Genomic DNA, 22676 nt, shown 5'->3' with positions numbered 1-22676 from the left:
AAATGAGCTTCAAGCACTTGGTGCCACTGACATCACCGACCATGAGGTGGTGAAGAAATTGCTGAGATCGCTTGATTCCTCATTTGACACTCTGGCATTGATGATACAAGAACATGTTGATTACAAGTCACTTGATCCCGCTGATATTCTCGAGAGGCCAAATACTCATGAGTTCCAACTTGCTGAAAAGAGAGATCTCTATGGTTCGAGCTATGGCAGAACACGTGCACTGAAGGCTAAGGCAGTATCTGAGTCCGAAGATGAAGAATCTGGTAGCAGCCTTGGTGATCCTGAAGAACTGAGCCATGATCTGGCTCTGCTCGTGAAGAAGTTCCAAAAGTTCTCAAGACGTGGTCGCCTTGGAAGATCCTCAAGAAGCAATGATTCCTCATCCAGTGACTACAAGAAGAGGCTCTGTCACAAATGCAAGAAACCTGGACATTTCATTCAAGATTGTCCTCAGTGGGAACAGGAATCAAAGAAGAAGAAATGCAAGGATTACAGTTCTGATGAAGCGAAGAAAAAGAAGAAATCCACAAAATCGTCATCAACAAAATCCTCCAAGCCTTCATATCATAAGAAAAGCATCTCCAAGAAGGCCAGGGCATTCATTGGCAAGGAAATGGACTCTGAGGCTGAATCTGAAGAAAATGAGGAAGAGGAGTCATCTGAGGAGTCCGAACCCGGAGTGGCGAGCCTTGCTCTCGCTACTACATTCGTCAGCAAGTCTATCTTCAGCACTGAAGAAAATGACCTCACCAACAAGGTTGATGAAGGCGATGATGACTACGCTCCCACCTATTGCTTCATGGCAAAGGGTGCCAAGATACTCAAATATACCTCCTCTGAATCAAGTGAGAACGAATCTGATGAAAACCTTAAACCCAACTATTCTAAACATGCTAAGATTGCTATAAAACAACAAAGGGCTTTAGAACCCCGTTCCAAACAAGCTAAATAAAAGTGATGATATGTTGGGTGAAGAAATGGATCGCACTGAAACTTTGACTGAAAATCTTCAGAGACTTCAGTCCAAGCTTGAGAAACTATAAAGTCATCATAACACTCTTTTATCGGATCATGAGAAGCTTTATTATGAATTTCTTCAAAGAAAGCAAGACCTTGAGAAGCTAAGAGTGAGTTATGAAGATCTTCAGAAGGAGCGCGATTCATTACTTGCTCAACAAATCAGCGCATCTCAGGAAGAATTTGTTCCTCCATGCTTGAAGTGCATTGAACGTGAAACTGCTAATTCTTCACCTGAATGTTCAAATGCTGCTAATGTTTAAAATTTATCACATGCCTCTGCTATCACTAATTCCTCATCTGAGGACATTGCTAGTATCACTGACGATGCAGGGCTGAAGGAATTGTACACGACAGGCATGTACAAAAGCCTCAAAGGGCATCAGGCTCTTTGTGATGTGCTTAAAAAGCAGATCCTCAACAGGAACCCTAGGAAAGAGGGTATCGCCTTTAAGAGGAAACTCAATGCTGATGGTACATATTGGAAGCCCGAGCAGTACCCCAAAACTACATGGGTTGCTGCAAAGGAACCTCCAGTTGATCCATCTAACTTATCTGGATTTGCATGTGAATCTTCTCATTCTGATGATGAGTCAATTGACTCCAACTATAAGCTATTCAAAAATCAGAATGGTGAAGTATTTGCTAGATATGTTGGCACTAACTGCAGGAATGGCTCCCCTATGAAGAAAATCTGGGTTCCCAAAAGATGTCTTGAAAATATTCAGGTGAATGTCATCATGACACCACCTATGAAGAATAGGAACCCCGGATCAAATTCTTCATATGGACCAAATTCCTCATATGGATCAAAGTCCTCACATGAACATCATCATGCAAATCCGTCTGTTTCACAGGGAAGATCTAAGGATTATGGATATGTGCATTATTCTTCAAATCATTATGTCCATAAGTCCTCGAAGAATTTCTCTGCTTACTCTATGCTTACTCTAACCCCTCTTATGTGAAACGAAATGGACAGGCTTCTATGCCATCCTTTTCGTATGGAGCTTGCAGAATGATGAACTCTTTGCCACCCCTTCAGATGTGGGTGGTGAATAAAAAGAACTAATATCTTCTATAGGGTCAGGTCTCCAGACGCACATAATCGTCTGAAGAATTTGCTGGAGACCTGAGAATGCCTGATAGGACGCAGGCTAATCATGAAGAAATGAACTTTCATTTCTCACGTCCTCATATTGCTTTATTAGTTCTCTTACTTGATGAAATTGATCTGATGAATTGATGTCATATTCTTCACTTATGAAGTATATGAGTTTGTAAGCTGCACTAATTCATCTGCAGGATGATCAACCCAAAGCCACTGAGTGGGTCCTCGATAGTGGATGTACAAACGACATGACTAGTGACAAGAATCTATTGATGGATGCTCCATTATCTTCGTCGCATCTTAAGCATATCATCTTTGCTGACAAAGGCAAAAGTCAGGTATTGGGTCTAGGTAAGGTTGCGATTACAAAGGATCGACACATGGAAAAAGTCATGCTTGTTGAGTCCTTAAGATACAACCTTATGTCTATCTCAATGCTTTGTGATCTTGATATGGTTGTTGTCTTTGGCAAGTACCATTGTGTTGTGGTTATGGAAGCTGACAATTGCAAAGTCTTCGAAGGCTTTAGGAGAGGAGACCTGTATATTGTTGATTTCTCTACAGGCATGAGGAAGCTGACAACCAGCCGTGTGCTTACTTGCAAAAGCTTGGCTCTGGCATCGACGACTTGGTCTTGCAGGCATGAGGAATTTGCACATGCTTGCGAAGAAGAAGCATGTCATTGGCATCGAAAATGTCAAATTCCTCAAGGATCACCTATGCGGAGCCTGTGAAGCTGGGAAGATGACAAGGCCAAGCATCCAGCGAAGACTATCATGACCACCACTCGCCCATTTGAATTGCTTCACATGGATCTCTTTGGTCCTAATCATTATTCTGCTATCTCCAATGAAGCATCTCAATATGGCTTCGTTATTGTCGATGATTATTCTCGTTACACATGGGTACACCTTGTTACTTACAAACATGAAGTGCAGGAAGTCTTCAAATGATTTTCCTCGAGGGCTTCAACCAACTTTGGTGTGAAGATCAAGCACATCAGAAGTGACAATGGCACTGAGTTCAAGAATTCTGGTCTCGATGACTATCTTGATGAACTTGGTATCACTCATGAGTTATCTGATCCTTACACTCCTCAGCAGAATGGCGTTGTGGAGCGCAAGAACAGGACTCTTGCTGAGATGGCTTGCACTATGCTTGATGAATACAAAACGCCTTGTCGTTTCTGGACTGAGGCAATTGATACTGCGTGCCACATCATCAACAGATTATATCTTCACAAATTCTTCAAAAAGACTGCCTATGAACTCCTCACTGATAAGAAACCCAATGTAAGTTATTTTCAAAGTCTTCGGTGCTAAATGTTGGATTAGAGATCCTCATCACAACTCAAAATTTGCACCGAAAGCACATGAAGGTTTTATGCTTGGTTACGGAAAGGACTCGCACACCTTCAGAGTCTTCAACAACGTTCTTCACAAAGTTGTTAAAACTGTAGATGTGCGGTTCGATGAAACTAATGGCTCGCAAAGAGAGCACCTACCTACTGTGATAGATGAACCAGCACCTGAGGAAACTATCAAGTTCAAGGCTACTGAGGATGTCATTCCTACTGAAGAATCTGCTAAAAAATTCATTCCAGAACATGAAGAACATCGAGCTAATGCACCTGACGAAAATGCTGAAGAAAATGGTGCTAAAGAAACGCTGATCAAACTCTTGAACGACAACCAGCTCATCCTCGCATTGCAAAAGAAGTGCATGTTGAAAAGATCATCAATGACATCAAAGCGCCAGGTCCTCTCACACGCTCAAAATCTTCACATTTGTCTAACTTTTGTGGGCAGTATGCTTTTGTCTCTATTACAGAGCCCACTAAGGTAGATGAAGCATTTCTGGAGCCTGAGTGGATTCAGGCCATGCAAGAAGAATTACATCAGTTCGAGCTCAACAATGTTTGGTAACTGGTCAAACATCCAGATCCTCGCAAGCACAATATCATCGGCACAAAGTGGATCTACCGCAACAAGCAAGATGAAAATGGCCTTGTGGTGAGGAATAAGGCACGGCTTGTAGCTCAAGGCTACACACAGGTTGAAGAATTGATTTCGATGAAACTTTTGCACCTGTTGCTTGACTTGAGGCTATTCGCATATTACTTGCTTATGCTAACCATCATGATATCACTCTATATCAAATGGATGTGAAAAGCACATTCCTCAATGGTAAGCTTGAGGCAGAAGTATATGTTGCTCAACCCCCAGGTTTTGAAGATCCAAAGAATCCTGACAAAGTCTTCAGACTCAACAAGGCCCTCTATGGCCTCAAGCAGGCCCCACGGGCTTGGTATGATACTTTGAAGGAACTCTTCATGAAGAAAGGCTTCAAACCCGGTTCACTCGACCCTACTCTTTTCACTAAATCTTATGATGGTGAATTGTTTGTGTGCCAAGTATATGTTGATGATATTATCTTTGGCTGTACTAACCAACGTTATAGTGATGAATTTGCCTATATGATGAGTGAAGAATATGAAATGTCTAGGATGGGAGAGTTGAAATTCTTCTTAGATCTTCAAATTCGTCAACAACACAATGGCATATTCATATCTCAGGAGAAATACCTCAAGGATGTACTAAGGAAATTCGGCATGCAAGATTGCAAAGGCGTCAAAATTCCTATGCCCACAAATGGCCATCTGTGCACTGATGAAAATGGTATTGACTTCGATCATAAGGTATACCGCTCCATGATAGGTTCCTTATTATACTTATGTGCATCTAGGCCAGATATAATGCTTAGTGTTTGCATGTGTGCCCGATTTCAAGCTGCACCGAAGGAATCACACCATAAGGCTGTGAAGCATATTCTTCGATATCTAGCTCACACACCAACACTTGGATTATGGTACCCCAAGGGCTCAGCTTTTGATCTTGTTGGATATTCTGACTCTGACTATGCTGGTGATCGTGTGGATCGCAAGTCAACTTCTGGTACATGTCATTTCCTCGGACGATCTTTGGTCTGTTGGTCCTCGAAGAAACAGAACTGCGTATCACTATCTACTGCTGAAGCTGAGTACATTGCCGCTGGTTCTTGCTGTGCCCAATTGCTATGGATGAAGCAAACTCTCAAGGACTACGGCGTCAACATGAAGAATGTGCCTCTCTTCTGTGACAATGAGAGTGCCATCAAGATTGCTCACAACCCAGTTCAGCACTCGAAGACAAAGCACATTCAGATTCGTCATCATTTTCTTCGTGATCATGTGTTGAAGGGCGACATTTCTATTGAGCATGTGAAGACTGAAGAACAGCTAGCCGATATCTTCACAAAGCCCTTGGATGAGAAGAGATTTAGCAAGTTGCGGTGTGAGCTAAATATCCTAGAATCTTCGAATGTTCTTTGAAAAGGACACTCATCCTAACACTTATGCAAAATTGATGACTTAGATGTGCAACACATGAAGAAATGTTTTACTTCAATCAATGAAGAATAACACTCTTAGTGTGAAGAAATTAATGAAGAATTTGATTCTCAGAACCCTACGATAATTGTACGCGGTGTCTGAAATCATCATTCTTATACGGTGGGTCACGCCACCACCAAAAGTTGAAATTCCTCAAATTATTCATATTCTTCAACTTTGCATAGTCTTCACTGTTTCAGTCGTTTTTCTTCATTGGCTTATATATATATATATGAGTTTATGTCCTCTACAGCATTCACTTATTGCTATTTCTTCAAGTTGGTTTTCTGCTAAGTGAATGTGATCGGACCCTTCCCCTCTATGCTATACTCAACCCAATCTGTTCACAAATTCTTCATGTGCGTTCTATTTGAAACTCGTTCAAAAATCTTCACTGTGTCCTTGTCAGCTGAAGAAATTGCGAACGGAACTTTAAAACCTATCTTATCAAAATTTCGGCTTTGCCGCTCAAACCGTTCCGCATCCCACGATACACTTATCCACTCACCCACGATCTAACACGATCTCCACCTCTCACTACGTGGGTGACACATGTCATGCGAATGAGAAGGGTCAGGGGCACGTTCGTCCAATTTCTTTGGGCGAGCAGTTTTTCACCGTGGCTATAAATACCCATCCTTCCCTTCCTCACTTCTTTTACTCCGCTCGACCTCTCTATCCAGCTCGAGCTTCTCAAACCCTAGCGCCGCCGCTACTTCATCGCCGCCGGTGAGGAAGAGCTTCACTTCCTCGACCTCGTCGCCGATGTACTCGCGCCGATCGCGACATCTTCACTACACCGCCGCCGTAGCCGTCTTCCTCCGCCAAGTTAGGGCGTGGAAGATCTGCACAGACGAACTTCACATCTCCTCACTCCAGTTCGTCGTGTTCTTCGTCCAGGGTAAATAAAAGTTACTTTTACTGCCCTCGTTGATTCGAATGATTATCTACAAAATCTTCAAAAGTGTTTTTATTCATATCTTCACACACTGAACACCTCACAAAGTCATATGTTCTTGATTCGTTTCTCTAAGCATCATTTTTCTTCAAGATTCCTCAATTGTGTGGATCTTCGATCTATACAACTCTGGAACCTAAGACAAAGAACGCTTAGTGAAAATCTTCAAGACTCATCTGGTCAAATTCCTCAAACTTGTTCATTTTGAAAAACCTTCTGAGAACACATATGACCTCTCCAAATTCCTCGCAACTATACTCTGTTCACAGGTACACATGTCAGCTGTTGAATCACTAGGTTCTCATCAACTTAACTCATTTGCAGCGTTCCTCGAAGAAAAGTTGCATACTTCTTCAAAGAATTCAACTGTTCAAATTTCTCAACTGAAAAAATGTCTGATGGTAAAAGGACACATAAGGGAGGAAAGAGGCCTGAGGTAAATACAGTGTTTGAAATCCTTGATGACATATATGCTGGGTACTGCACACCTCCTGAGGAAACCAAGAATGAGTGCAAAGTGCGCATTCAGAAGATAGAGAGGAGATGGGCAAGAGAATGGAGAGAGTACAGATATGTCACTCCTAAGTATATGAAGAAATTCGCACTCAATCCTCCATGCCCAAGAGCTCCATTGGCACCTGGCCAAATTGCTGATCCCACCAGCCTCAAGCGAGGTGAGGACTATCCTGATGAATGGGCCAAGCGCCAAGCCAAGTTGGCTAAGCAAGCCAAAGAAGCAGTGAGGAAATTCAATGAAGACTCTGCTGCTGCTGCTGCCTCTGCTGAGGCCTTTGCTGTCAAGCCAAAGAAGGCTATGTCAAAGAAGCCTGCGCACAAGCCAAGTGCTTCACCAACAATGCCCTCAAGGCCAAGTTCCTCAGCAATGCCCTCACGGCCAGAATCATCAAAGCCCTCACGGCCAATTCCTCATGCTGCTCCTATTCCTCCAAAGTCCTCAGCTCCTCTGCCAAAGCCTCAGCTGTTCTGACCAAATCCTCAGCACCTGTGCATCTCGCCTTCGTGCCAAAGGACTGCCGGCATCTCCATTGCCTCAGGTGTCTCAGCTAGTTCCTCAGCTGCACCAAGTTCCTCAGCTGGCCCCTCACTGCTGAAGACAAAGGCCACTGCTGGACGAGGTCCTCGCCCAAGTCCTCAAAAGAAGCAAGTCGCTTTCCAATGTACCGTCTGATGAAGACGAAGCTGATGATGATGAACTTGCAGAAATCATCAGAGACAGGCAAGTCAGGGCCGCTAGAGCCAAAGGATCAGAGGTGCCACTACTTTTGGATCCCAAGTTGACCCTCGACTAACATTGATGTTTGGCACAAGGACCCCAACACCCCCTTCCCTGACTTCAAGCTGACTCCTGGCCAAAGTCACATGCTGACCCACTTCATTCAAGAAGAAAAATGGAAATTTGAGAAGGCCAAGCAGATCAAGAAAGCGCAGTACAAGAAAGAGCGCTATCTGAAGAAAAACGTTGTCTCTATGACAAACTTAAGAACTTGACACTATTCAGACTGAGATTAAGAAACTCAGTGATGACTTTGACGCATATCGCGTTGATTGGCTTGGAGCCAAGGTTCGTTTTGTGAAACTTGCGGATAACTTCACTTCCAATGTTGCAGCCTCAACGCAACAGGAAATTTCTCAGGCTGAAGCATCTGCTCAGCCTACTGAAGAAAATGCCAGCACCACTGATGAAAATCAGGCTGCTGAAGAAAATGTGAGTTCCAGGGCTGATGACTGCATTCCAGCCGCTGAAGAAATTTCCAGGGCACCCACTAGTGGTGTGCCTGAAGAAACTGAAGAACTCAGGACAACTGCATCAGTTGTGCCTGAAGAAAATCAACCAGATTCCTCAGCTGCTCCTGCACCAACTTCAACTCCAATCCTTCCATCTGCATCGGATGTGAAGAAGACGAAGGCTGCAGAGCGTGTTGCAGTGAAGAAACGGAAAGCATCAGCTGCTTCAGATTCTTCAGCTCCGAAGAAAATGAAGCCTATGACAAGTTCATTTGCACATCCGATTGGTGATATTCCCATCTCAACCAGGCCATCAAAGGACCTTGTTCCTTTTGATGAAGAATATGTGATCCCCGGCGGATCTGATGAAGGAAATCATTCTGCTGCTTCGTCTTAACCGTTGGATGAAGAAATTGAAGTGGATGCGATCTCTTCAACACCTATCATCTCATCGCCTATGCCTCAGTTCACAGCTGAAGAGCCTAGCATTGAAAAATGAAAGATGAAGATGTGGACATTGGCTGCTCCACACCCGTAATCAGTGATGAATTCTGGGAAAGTCAACATCCAAACTCTCCAATGTTCACCCCTCTACAGCAAATTCCTCAGTCCCCCACACAAATTGTTCACATGGGCTCTGAAGAAACTCATCCCACTGCATCTCTCCATGAGGAAATTCTAGCCACTAGCGCTGAAGAAACTATTGCTGCTAAACAACCAACTACGCAGACTGCCACTGAGGAGGAACCAGAAATTCCTCAGCCTGAAGAACCTGCGATTGAGATTCCTGAGGTCGTGATGCAACTCACTGACACTCCTCTGCCGAAGCCAAAGGATCCATTCTCACGCAAGCAAAAGTTCAAGGCTGATGATTTCTTCGACGAGCACGTATTCTTCGAAGATTACAACCCATATGACTCTGCTCGCATTAGGAAGAGGCGTTTCTGGACTGCTAGTCAAGCCAATTTCTATTCCTCAGTGCTGTTCAACAAGGAGAAGATTTTCTACCATGAGCATATTCCTCACGTGGATATGGAATCTCTGCCGTGCTTCGCACCAGTCCTCAGTGTTTTTCACGACGTTGGGCTGCTCAACTTTTGCTCTAACATCTGCGATTGGAATGAAGAACTGATTCTTCAATTCTATGCAACGTTGCACATCACCGGAGATGCTGAAGATGTGAATTCATGGGTGCTGGACTGGATGTCTGAAAACACTCACTACACTGCACCAGCCTCTGAATTCTTCGTGCTCTACCACTCAGTCCTCCCCTTGAAGAAGCTTGCTGCATCTACAGTGAACCTGAGCTCACACATCATTACATGCAGGTGCTGATGAAACCTTTGAAGCCAGGTCAAGCACCAAGAACCAAATTCCTCGTGAAGGAATTGTTGTACGTGCCCAGAACTGTCTATCGTATTCTTACGAGGACAATCAGTCCTATCAAAGGTCACGACTTATCTGATGAGAAAATTGTTGGCATCATGAAGAATCTGGTATTCAACATTGTTCATGGCATTCCTGTCAATTATCACGATTTCTTCATGAGGACTATGGCCAATGTTGCACTGCCTCCGTTTGAGCTGAAGCCTTATGCATCTTGGATCATGAGATTCCTCAGGAAAAGGTCTTCACTCAACTACAAAGCTGATTTCCAGAATCATCTAAGCTACTTGCCCCCAATTGCAGTCCTCAAGCAGACATATTCCTCAGTTGATGGAAAGGGCAAGGCACCAGCTGTAATTGATGAAGGCATTCGTCCATTGGATGATCAGTTTCGCAAAGCTGCATCTTATTCCACCAATGATGACTCTGCCACACATGACTCTGCCAATGCACCCAAGTCCACTCCTCAAGTCACTGCTCCGCGCGTGATGACTGACCGTGAACTTCTGCTTAGTCTTCACCAGAAGGTGGATCGAAATCACAAATGGGTTAAGCGTCAGTTTGGTTCACTTCTTCACAACATGACTGCCACACACAATGAAGTGAAGAAAAACCAGTACTACCTCCATCAAGTCTTCGTCACTGCAATCCTGTCACATCTGTATGGTGAAGAAGATTCAAGAACATGGGTCTTAATGAAGATTCTGCTGACTGAAAAATTCAAGAGCAGTGGCACTCCAGGAGGAATTCAGAAATTCCTCAAGCCTTGCGTTGCCAGATTTCTTCATCGCGGCAGATAACTGAGATCTTGCACACTAGCGTAGGCCCTACATCAACGCAAAGCGAAAATAGTCCTTAATACATGATCATTATTTCGCGTTAATCTATATTCTTATTGGTCATTATAAAAGGCGTCGTGAATGAGCCAAGTCTTCAATGGGTTGTAAGTGCATCTAGTGCCCCTTAGTGATTTTGGTGTATTGAAGACTTATAGGTTAAGGGACTAATGCGTTTGTGAGTGTACACAGGTCTATAAGTCTATGAGGAGTTTGATATTTACAGGAAAAGTCGACCCCTAAAAATGAATATCTTCGACTGAAGACTTTGGTATTTCTGAAGACTTTCATGAAGACTTTGAAAGTGAAGAAATTGGTGTGTCCGTGAAGACTTGATATTCATGCGAGGAATATGAAGCTTGAAGACTTTCGTTTTCATAGTTTTGTTTTTCTCTTTCTTGAGTCATAGGAAACACCGTACTGTTAAAGGGGGTCGAGGAAATACTAAGGAAAATTTCCATGTGATGCTCAACTCAAAATCCTACACCTACCAATCCCTTCGAGTGAAGCCATTGGAAATCTCATACAGTTCAGTCAATTTCTTCAGTGACAGAGACGAAGTTCTTCTGGTCTCTGAGGAATTTGTCCTGACTGAGGAGTTAGGAATTCGCCAGTGCGGATTGCCTACACAGTGAGGAACATGATAGCCCTGAGGATTTTGCTACTCAAAATTCCGACCGTTGCTGTGCTATGCGCCAGCTGTCCCAAAATATCTATCCACCTAACGGTCATATCATTGAAGGGCATTTATGTCTTATCATGTCGGGCTGCTCCCTAGGCTATAAATAGCCGCCCCCTACAACCACTAGCTGGTTGGCTGCTCCGAGAGAAACTGACACTTGTCATTTGAGAGCAACCCATCCTCCGAGGACTTTGAGCGAAAATCATCAAGTGAGGAAAAACCAAAAACCCAAAACCCAAACACCTACAAACCCCAAGTGATTGAGCATCACTGAAGAGATTGATCCTGAGTGGATCCGACGCTTGTTACCTTTGAAGACTGTGCTTCTTCCAGACGGTTAGGCGTCATGGTCTAGAGCATCCAAGAGGAATTGTGGATCGCCGAGTGACCAAGTTTGTGAAGGTTTGGAAGTCGCCTGAAGACTTACCACGAGTGATTGGACGAGGTCTGTGTGACCTTAGTTCAAGGAGAATACGGTGAGGACTGGGTGTCTTGGACTAAGTGTCCTTGACTGGGTGTCCGGGACTGTGTGTCCTCGAGTTTAAATACTCAGCCGCTCCAACCAGACGTACAACTGAGACAGCAGTTGGAACTGGTCTACCAAATCATTGTCTTCACCAAGCTTACTGGTTCTATTTCCTCAACTCTTTCATTTCCTCATAACTGTGTTGTGTGTTTGTTCATATCTGTGTTTGAAGACTTTGACTGAAGACTTTCTCAATTTCCTCAGTTCAATTTCTTCAGTCTGTTTGTCTTCATCCTGTGTTATCCTGTGATTACGCTTCCTGTACTCTGTGCCTGTCTTCATTTCATCATGATGACTATGCTTGTATTCTGTTATGTTTACTTTTGAGTACTTATTCCGCTGCTAGTAGTTCTTCGCTAAGGAATTTCCTCACCGGAAAATTCCTCAGTGAAGAATTTCATAAAAATCACCTATTCACCCCTCCTCTAGTCGATATAACGCACTTTCAATTGGTATCAGAGCTAGGTACTCCCTTGTTCTGTGTGATTTTTGTTTAACCACCTGGAGTTTTAGTTATGTCGACCGCAGGTATGATCAAGGTCTCTACTGGGTCCTACCTTCGATGGGACGGACTACCCCTACTAGAAGAATAAGATGCGAATGCATCTTGAAGCAATTGATAACAATCTCTGGTATGTTGTGGAAAATGGTGTTCCCTCAGTCACACCTTCTCTGAATGTTGCTGATGTGAAGAGATTCAAGCAACTAGACTCTCAAGCGAAGAATATCATTTGTGGCCATCTGAGCAAAGGACAGTATGGCAGAGTGAGTGCTTTGGAAACATCGAAGCTTATCTGGGACATGTTGTCCAAAGTGAATGAAGGAGTCTCAACTCAGCGTTACTCTCGAGTTGATGTTCTTCGCAATCTCTTCAACCGCTTCAAAAGACTCGACAATGAAAATGTTCAACAAACCTTCGATCGCCTCACTGACATCTCAAATGAGCTTCAAGCACTTGGTGCCACTGACATCACCGACCATGAGGTGGTGAAAAATTGCTGAGATCGCTTGATTCCTCATTTGACACTCTAGCATTGATGATACAAGAACGTGTTGATTACAAGTCACTTGATCCCGCTGATATTCTCGAGAGGCTAAATACTTATGAGTTCCAACTTGTTGAAAAGAGAGATCTCTATGGTTCAAGCTATGGCAGAACACGTGCACTGAAGGCCAAGGCAGTATCTGAGTCCGAAGATGAAGACTCTGGTAGCAGCCTTGGTGATCCTGAAGAACTGAGCCATGATCTGGCTCTGCTCATGAAGAAGTTCCAAAAGTTCTCAAGACGTGGTCGCCTTGGAAGATCCTCAAGGAGCAATGATTCCTCATCCAGTGACTACAAGAAGAGGCTCTGTCACAAATGCAAGAAACCTGGACATTTCATTCAAGATTGTCCTCAGTGGGAAAAGGAATCAAAGAAGAAGAAATACAAGGATTACAGTTCTGATGATGCGAAGAAAAAGAAGAAATCCACAAAATCCTCATCATCAAAATCCTCCAAACCTTCATATCACAAGAAGAGCATCTCCAAGAAGGCCAGGGCATTCATTGGCAAGGAAATGGACTCTGAGGCTGAATCTGAAGAAAATGAGGAAGAGGAGTCATCTGAGGAGTCTGAATCCGGAGTGGCGAGCCTTGCTCTCGCTACTGCATTCGTCAGCAAGTCTATCTTCAACACTGAAGAAAATGACCTCACCAACAAGGCTGATGAAGGCGATGATGACTACGCTCCCACCTATTGCTTCATGGCAAAGGGTGCCAAGGTACTCAAATATACCTCCTCTGAATCAAGCAAGAATGAATCTGATGAAAACCTTAAACCCAGCTATTCTAAATTGGCTAAGATTGCTATAAAACAACAAAGGGCTTTAGAAAAGGTTCAAAATATGCTAAATAAAAGTGATGATATGTTGGGTGAAGAAATGGATCACACTGAAACTTTGACTGAAAATCTTCAGAGACTTCAGTCCAAGCTTGACAAACTTCAAAGTCATCATAACACTCTCTTATCGGATCATGAGAAGCTTTCTTATGAATTTCTTCAAAGAAAGCAAGACCTTGAGAAGCTAAGAGTGAGTTATGAAGATCTTCAGAAGGAGCGCGATTCATTACTTGCTCAACAAATCAGCGCTTCTCAGGAAGAATTTGTTACTCCATGCTTGAAGTGCATTGAACGTGAATCTGCTAATTCTTCACCTGAATGTTCAAATGCTGCTAATGTTTCAAATTCTTCACATGCCTCTGCTATCACTAATTCCTCATCTGAGGACATTGCTAGTATCACTGACGATGCAGGGCTGAAGGAATTGTACACGACAGGCATGTACAAAAGCCTCAAAGGGCATCAGGCTCTTTGTGATGTGCTTAAAAAGCAGATCCTCAACAGGAACCCTAGGAAAGAGGGTATCGCCTTTGAGAGGAAACTCAATGCTGATGGTACATATTGGAAGCCTGAGCAGTACCCCAAAACTACATGGGTTGCTGCAAAGGGACCTCCAGTTGATCCATCTAACTTATCTGGATTTGCATGTGAATCTCCTCATTCTGATGATGAGTCAATTGACTCCAACTATAAGCTATTCAAAAATCAGAATGGTGATGTATTTGGTAGATATGTTGGCACTAACTGCAGGAACGGCTCCCCTATGCAGAAAATCTGGGTTCCCAAAAGATGTCTTGAAAATCTTCAGGTGAATGTCATCATGACACCACCTGTGAAGAATAGGAACCCCAGATCAAATTCTTCATATGGACCAAATTCCTCATATGGATCAAAGTCCTCACATGAACATCATCGTGCTAACCCGTCCGTTTCACAGGGAAGATCTAAGGATTATGGATATGTGCATTATTCTTCAAATCATTATGTCCATAAGTCCTCGAAGAATTTCTCTGCATACTCTTATGCTTACTCTAACCCCTCTTATGTGAAACGAAATGGACTGGCTTCTATGCCATCCTTCTCGTATGGAGCTCGCAGAATGATGAACTCTTTGCCACCCCTTCAGATGTGGGTGGTGAAGAAAAAGAACTAATCTCTTCTGCAGGGTCAGGTCTCCAGACGCACGTAATCGTCTGAAGAATTTGCTGAAGACCTGAGGATGCCTGATAGGACGCAGGCTAATCATGAAGAAATGAACTTTCATTTCTCACGTCCTCATATTGCTTTATCAGTTCTCTTACTTAACGAAATTGATCTGATGAATTGATGTCATATTCTTCACTGATGAAGTATATGAGTTTGTAAGCTGCACTAATTCATCTGCAGGATGATCAACCCAAAGCCACTGAGTGGGTCCTCGATAGTGGATGTACAAACCACATGACTGGTGACAAGAATCTATTGATGGATGCTCCATTATCTCCGTCGCATCTGAAGCATATCATCTTTGCTGACAAAGGGAAAAGTCAGGTATTGGTTCTAGGTAAGGTTGTGATTACAAAGGACCGACACATGGATAAAGTCATGCTTGTTGAGCCCTTAGGATACAACCTTATGTATGTCTCAATGCTTTGTGATCTTGATATGGTTGTTGTCTTTGGCAAGTACCGTTGTGTTGTGGTTATGGAAGCTGACAATTCCAAAGTCTTCGAAGGCTTTAGGAGAGGAGACCTGTATATTGTTGATTTCTCTATAGGACCACAACCAGCCGTGTGCTTACTTGCAAAAGCTTTGTAAGTGCATCTAGTGCCCCTTAGTGATTTTGGTGTATTGAAGACTTACAGGTTAAGGGACTAATGCGTGTGTGAGTGTACACAGGACTATAAGTCTATAAGGAGTTTGATATTTACATGACAAGTCGACCCCTAAAATTGAATATCTTCGACTAAAGATTTTGGTATTTCTGAAGACTTTCATGAAGACTTTGAAAGTGAAGAAATTGGTGTGTCCGTGAAGACTTGATATTCATGCGAGGAATATGAAGCTTGAAGACTTTCGTTTTCATAGTTTTGTTTTTCTCTTTCTTGAGTCATAGGAAACACCGTACTGTTAAAGGGGGTCGAGGAAATACTAAGGAAAAATTTCCATGTGATGCTCAACTCAAAATCCTACACCTACCAATCCCTTCGAGTGAAGCCATTGGAAATCTCATACAGTTCAGTCAATTTCTTCAGTGACAGAGACGAAGTTCTTCTGGTCTCTGAGGAATTTGTCCTGACTGAGGAGTTAGGAATTCGCCAGTGTGTATTGCCTACACAGTGAGGAACATAATAGCCCTGAGGATATTGCTACTCAAAATTCTGACCGTTGATGTGCTATGCGCCAGCTGTTCCAAAATATCTATCCACCTAACGGTCATATCATTGAAGGGCATTTATGTCTTATCATGTCGGGCTGCTCCCTAGGCTATAAATAGCCGCCCCCCTACAACCACTAGCTGGTTGGCTGCTTTGAGAGAAACTGACACTTGTCATTTGAGAGCAAGCCATCCTTTGAGGACTTTGAGCGAAAATCATCAAGTGAAAAAAACCAAAAATCCAAAACCCAAACACCTACAAACCCCAAGTGATTGAGCATCACTGCAGAGATTGATCCTGAGTGGATCCGATGCTTGTTACCTTTGAAGATTGTACTTCTTCCAGGCGGTTAGGCGTCATGGTCTAGAGCATCCAAGAGGAATTGTGGATCGCCGAGTGACCAAAATTTGTGAAGGTTTGGATGTCGCCTGAAGACTTACCACGAGTGATTGGACGAGGTCTGTGTGACCTTAGTTCAAGGAGAATACGGTGAGGACTGGGTGTCTTGGACTAAGTGTCCTTAATTGGGTGTCCGGGATTGTGTCTCCTCGAGTCTAAATACTCAGCCGCTCCAACCAGACGTACAACTGAGACAGCAGCTGGAACTGGTCTACCAAATCATTGTCTTCACCGAGCTTATTGGTTCTATTTCCTCAACTCTGTAATTTCCTCATAACTGTGTTGTATGTTTGTTCATATCTGTGTTTGACGACTTTGGCTGAAGACTCTCAATTTCCTCATTTCAATTTCTTCAGTCTGTTTGTCTTCATCCTGTGTTATCCTGTGATTACGCTTCCTGTACTCTGTGCCTGTCTTCATTTCATCATGAAGACTATGCTTGTATTCTGTTGTGTTTACATTTGAGTACTTATTCCGCTGCTAGTAGTTCTTTGCTAAGGAATTTCCTCACCGGCAAATTCCTCAGTGAAGAAAGTCATAAAAATCGCCGATTCACCCCCCTCTAATCGATATAACGCACTTTCAATTGGTATCAGAGCAAGGTACTCCCTTGTTCTGTGTGATTTTGGTTTAACCGCCTGGAGTTTTAGTTATGTCGACCTCAGGTATGATCAAGGTCTCTGCTGGGTGTCCTACCTTCGATGGGACGGACTACCCCTACTGGAAGAATAAGATGCGAATGCATCTTGAAACAGTTGATAACGATCTCTGGTATGTTGTGGAAATGGTGTTCCCTCAGTCACACCTTCTCTGAATGCTGCCAATGTGAAGAGATTCAAGCAACTCGACTCTCAAGCGAAGAATATCATATGTGGCCATCTGAGCAAAGGACAGTATGGCAGAGTGAGTGCTTTGGAAATAGCGAAGCTTATCTAGGATAGGTTGTCCAAAGTGAATGAAGGAGTCTCAACTCAGCGTGACTCTCGAGTTAATGTTCTTCGCAATCTCTTCAACCGCTTCAAAAGACTCGACAATGAAAATGTTCAACAAACCTTCGATCGCCTCACTGACATCTCAAATGAGCTTCAAGCACTTGGTGCCACTGACATCACCGACCATGAGGTGGTGAAGAAATTGTTGAGATCGCTTGATTCCTCATTTGACACTCTGGTATTAATGATTCAAGAACGTGCTGATTACAAGTCACTTGATCCCGCTGATATTCTCGAGAGGCCAAATACTCATGAGTTCCAACTTGCTGAAAAGAGAGATCTCTATGGTTCAAGCTATGGCAGAACACGTGCACTGAAGGCCAAGGCAGTATCTGAGTCTGAAGATGAAGACTCTGGTAGCAGCCTTGGTGATCCTGAAGAACTGAGTCATGATCTGGCTCTGCTCGTGAAGAAGTTCCAAAAGTTCTCAAGACGTGGTCGCCTTGGAAGATCCTCAAGGAGCAATGATTCCTCATCCAGTGACTACAAGAAGAGGCTCTGTCACAAATGCAAGAAACCTGGACATTTCATTCAAGATTGTCCTCAGTGGGAAAAGGAACCAAAGAAGAAGAAATACAAGGATTACAGTTCTGATGAAGCGAAGAAAAAGAAGAAATCCACAAAATCCTCATCAACAAAATCCTCCAAGCCTTCATATCACAAGAAGAGCATCTCCAAGAAGGCCAGGGCATTCATTGGCAAGGAAATGGACTCTGAGGCTGAATCTGAAGAAAATGAGGAAGAGGAGTCATCTGAGGAGTCCGAATCCGGAGTGGCGAGCCTTGCTCTCGCTACTGCATTCGTCAGCAAGTCTATCTTCAACACTGAAGAAAATGACCTCACCAACAAGGCTAATGGAGGCGATGATGACTATGCTCCCACCTATTGCTTCATGGAAAAGGGTGCCAAGGTACTCAAATATACCTCCTCTGAATCAAGTGAGGATGAATCTGATGAAAACCTTAAACCCAGCTATTCTAACTTGCTAAGATTGCTATGAAACAACAAAGGGCTTTAGAAAAGGTTCAAAACATGCTAAATAGAAGTGATGATATGTTGGGTGAAGAAATGGATCGCACTGAAACTTTGACTGAAAATCTTCAGAGACTTCAATCCAAGCGTGACAAGCTTCAAAGTCATCATAACACTCTCTTATCGGATCATGAGAAGCTTTCTTATGAATTTATTCAAAGAAAGCAAGACCTTGAGAAGCTAAGAGTGGGCTATGAAGATCTTCAGAAGGAGCGCGATTCATTACTTGCTCAACAAATCAGCGCATCTCAGGAAGAATTTGTTCCTCCATGCTTGAAGTGCATTGAACGTGAATCTGCTAATTCTTCACCTGAATGTTCGAATGCTACTAATGTTTCAAATTCTTCACATGCCCCTGCTATCACTAATTCCTCATCTGAGGACATTGCTAGTATCACTGACGATCCAGGGCTGAAGGAATTGTACACGACAGGCATGTACAAAAGCCTCAAAGGGCATCGGGCTCTTTGTGATGTGCTTAAAAAGCAGATCCTCAACAGGAACCCTAGGAAAGAGGGTATCGCCTTTGAGAGGAAACTCAATGCTGATGGTACATATTGGAAGTCTGAGCAGTACCCCAAAACTACATGGGTTGCTGCAAAGGGACCTCCAGTTGATCCATCTAATTTATCTGGATTTGCATGTGAATCTCCTCATTCTGATGATGAGTCAATTGACTCCAACTATAAGCTATTCAAAAATCAGAATGGTGAAGTATTTGCTAGATATGTTGGCACTAACTGCAGGAACGGCTCCCCTATGCAGAAAATCTGGGTTCCCAAAAGATGTCTTGGAAACCTTCAGGTGAATGTCATCATGACACCACCTGTGAAGAATATGGACCAAATTCTTCATATGGACCAAATTCCTCATATGGATCAAAGTCCTCACATGAACGTCATCATGCTAATCCGTCTGTTTCGCAGGGAAGATCTAAGGATTATGGATATGTGCATTATTCTTCAAATCATTATGTCCATAAGTCCTCGAAGAATTTCTCTGCTTACTCTTATGCTTACTCTAACCCCTCTTATGTGAAACGAAATGGACTGACTTCTATGCCATCATTCTCGTATGGAGCTCGCGGAATGATGAACTCTTTGCCACCCCTTCAGATGTGGGTGGTTAAGAAAAAGAACTAATCTCTTCTGCAGGGTCAGGTCCCCAGACGCACATAATTGTCTGAAGAATTTTCTGGAGACCTGAGCATGCCTGATAGGACACAGACTAATCATGAAGAAATGAACTTTCATTTCTCACGTCCTCATATTGCTTTATCAGTTCTTTTACTTGATGAAATTGATCTGATCAATTGATGTCATATTCTTCACTGATGAAGTATATGAGTTTGTAAGCTGCACCAATTCATCTGCAGGATGATCAACCCAAAGTCACTGAGTGGGTCCTCGATAGTGGATGTACAAACCACATGACTGGTGACAAGAATCTATTGATGGATGCTCCATTATCTCCATCGCATCTGAAGCATATCATCTTTGCTGACAAAGGCAAAAGTCAGGTATTGGGTCTAGGTAAGGTTGCGATTACAAAGGATCGACACATGGACAAAGTCATGCTTGTTGAGTCCTTAGGATACAACCTGATGGCTGTCTCAGTGCTTTGTGATCTTGATATGGTTGTTGTCTTCGGCAAGTACCGTTGTGTTGTGGTTATGGAAGCTGACAATTCCAAAGTCTTCGAAGGCTTTAGGAGAGGAGACATTTATATTGTTGATTTCTCTACAGGACCACAACCAGCCGTGTGCTTACTTGCAAAAGCTTCAGAAGGCTGGCTCTGGCATCGACGACTTGGTCATGCAGGCATGAGAAATTTGCACACGCTTGCGAAGAAAAAGCATGTCATTGGCATCGAGAATGTCAAATTCCTCAAGGATCACCTGCGGAGCCTGTGAAGCTGGGAAGATGACCAAGGCCAAGCATCCAGCGAAGACAATCATGACCACCACTCGCCCATTTGAATTGCTTCACATGGATCTCTTTGGTCCTAATCATTATTTTGCTATCTCAAATGAAGCATCTCAATATGGCTTCATTATTGTCGATGATTATTCTCGTTACACATGGGTACACCTTGTTACTTACAAACATGAAGTGCAGGAAGTCTTCAAACGATTTTCCTCGAGGGCTTCAACCTACTTTGGTGTGAAGATCAAGCACATCAAAAGTGACAATGACACTGAGTTCAAGAATTCTGGTCTCGATGACTATCTTGATGAACTTGGTATCACTCATGAGTTATCTGCTCCTTACACTCATCAGCAGAATGGCATCGTGGAGCGCAAGAACAGGACTCTTGCTGAGATGGCTCGCACTATGCTTGATGAATACAAAACGCCTCGTCATTTCTGGACTGAGGCAATTGATACTGCGTGCCACATCATCAACAGAGTATATCTTCACAAATTCTTCAAAAAGACTGCCTATGAACTCCTCACTGATAAGAAACCCAATGTAAGTTATTTTAAATCTTTGGTGCTAAATGTTGGATTAGAGATCCTCATCACAACTCAAAATTTGCACCGAAAGCACATGAAGGTTTCATGCTTGGTTACGGAAAGGACTCGCACACCTACAGAGTCTTCAACAACGTTCTTCACAAAGTTGTTGAAACTGCAGATGTGCGGTTCGATGAAACTAATGGATCGCAAAGAGAGCACCTACCTACTGTGATAGATGAACTAGCACCTGAGAAAACTATCAAGTTCAAGGCTACTGAAGATGTCATTCCTACTGAAGAATCTGCTGAAGAATTCATTCTAGAACATGAAGAGCGTCGAGCTAATGCACCTGAAGAAAATGCTGAAGAAAATGGTGATGAAGAAAACGTTGATCAAACTCTTCAATGACAACCAGCTCATCCTCGCATTGCAAAAGAAGTGCAAGTTGAAAAGATCATCAATGACATCAAAGCGCCAGGTCCTCTCACACGCTCAAAAGCTTCACATTTGTCTAACTTTTGTGGGCAGTATGCTTTTGTCTCTATTACAGAGCCCACTAAGGTAGATGAAGCATTTCTGGAGCCTGAGTGGATTCAGGCCATGCAAAAAGAATTACATCAGTTCGAGCTCAACAATGTCTGGGAACTGGTCAAACGTCCAGATCCTCGCAAGCATAATATCATCAGCACAAAGTGGATCTACCGCAACAAGCAAGATGAAAATGGCCTTGTGGTGAGGAATAAGGCACGGCTTGTAGCTCAAGGCTACACACAGGTTGAAGGAATTGATTTCGATGAAAGTTATGCACCTGTTGCTAGACTTGAGGCTATTCGCATATTACTTGCTTATGCTAACCATCATGATATCACTCTATATCAAATGGATGTGAAAAGTGCATTCCTCAATGGTAAGCTTGAGGAAGAAGTATATGTTGCTCAACCCCCAGGTTTTGAAGATCCAAAGAATCCTGACAAAGTCTTCAGACTCAACAAGGCCCTCTATGGCCTCAAGCAGGCCCCACGGGCTTGATATGATACTTTGAAGGAACTCTTCATGAAGAAAGGCTTCAAACCCGGTTCACTCGACCCTACTCTTTTCACTAAATCTTATGATGGTGAATTGTTTGTGTGCCAAGTATATGTTCATGATATTATCTTTGGCTGTACTAACCAACGTTATAGTGATGAATTTGCCTATATGATGAGTGAAGAATATCAAATGTATAGGATGGGAAAGTTGAAATTCTTCTTAGGTCTTCAAATTCGTCAACAACACAATGACATATTCATATCTCAGGAGAAGTACCTCAAGCATGTACTGAGAAAATTCGGCATGCAAGATTGCAAAGGCGTCAAAATTTCTATGCCCACAAATGGCCACATGTGCACTGATGAAAATGGTATTGACTTCGATCATAAGAGATACCACTCCACGATCGGTTCCTTATTATACTTATGTGCATTTAGGCCAGATATAATGATTAGTGTTTGCATGTGTGCCTGATTTCAAGCTGCACCGAAGGAATCACACCATAAGGCTGTGAAGCATATTCTTCGATATCTAGCTCACACACCAACACTTGGATTATGGTACCCCAAGGGCTCGGCTTTTGATCTAGTTGGATATTCTGACTCTGACTATGTTGGTGATCGTGTGGATCGCAAGTCAACATCTGGTACATGTCATTTCCTCGGACGATCTTTGGTCTGTTGGTCCTCGAAGAAACAGAACTGCGTATCACTATCTACTGCTGAAGCTGAGTACATTGCCGCTGGTTCTTGCTGTGCCCAATTGCTATGGATGAAGCAAACTCTCAAGGACTACAGCGTCAACATGAAGAATGTGCCCTCTTCTG

The sequence above is a fragment of the Triticum aestivum genome, chromosome 1A, assembly GCF_018294505.1.
Source record: "Triticum aestivum cultivar Chinese Spring chromosome 1A, IWGSC CS RefSeq v2.1, whole genome shotgun sequence".
Taxonomy (NCBI): domain Eukaryota; kingdom Viridiplantae; phylum Streptophyta; class Magnoliopsida; order Poales; family Poaceae; genus Triticum; species Triticum aestivum.
The sequence above is the reverse complement of the archived record's forward strand: the minus strand, read 5'-3'. Positions refer to the sequence as shown.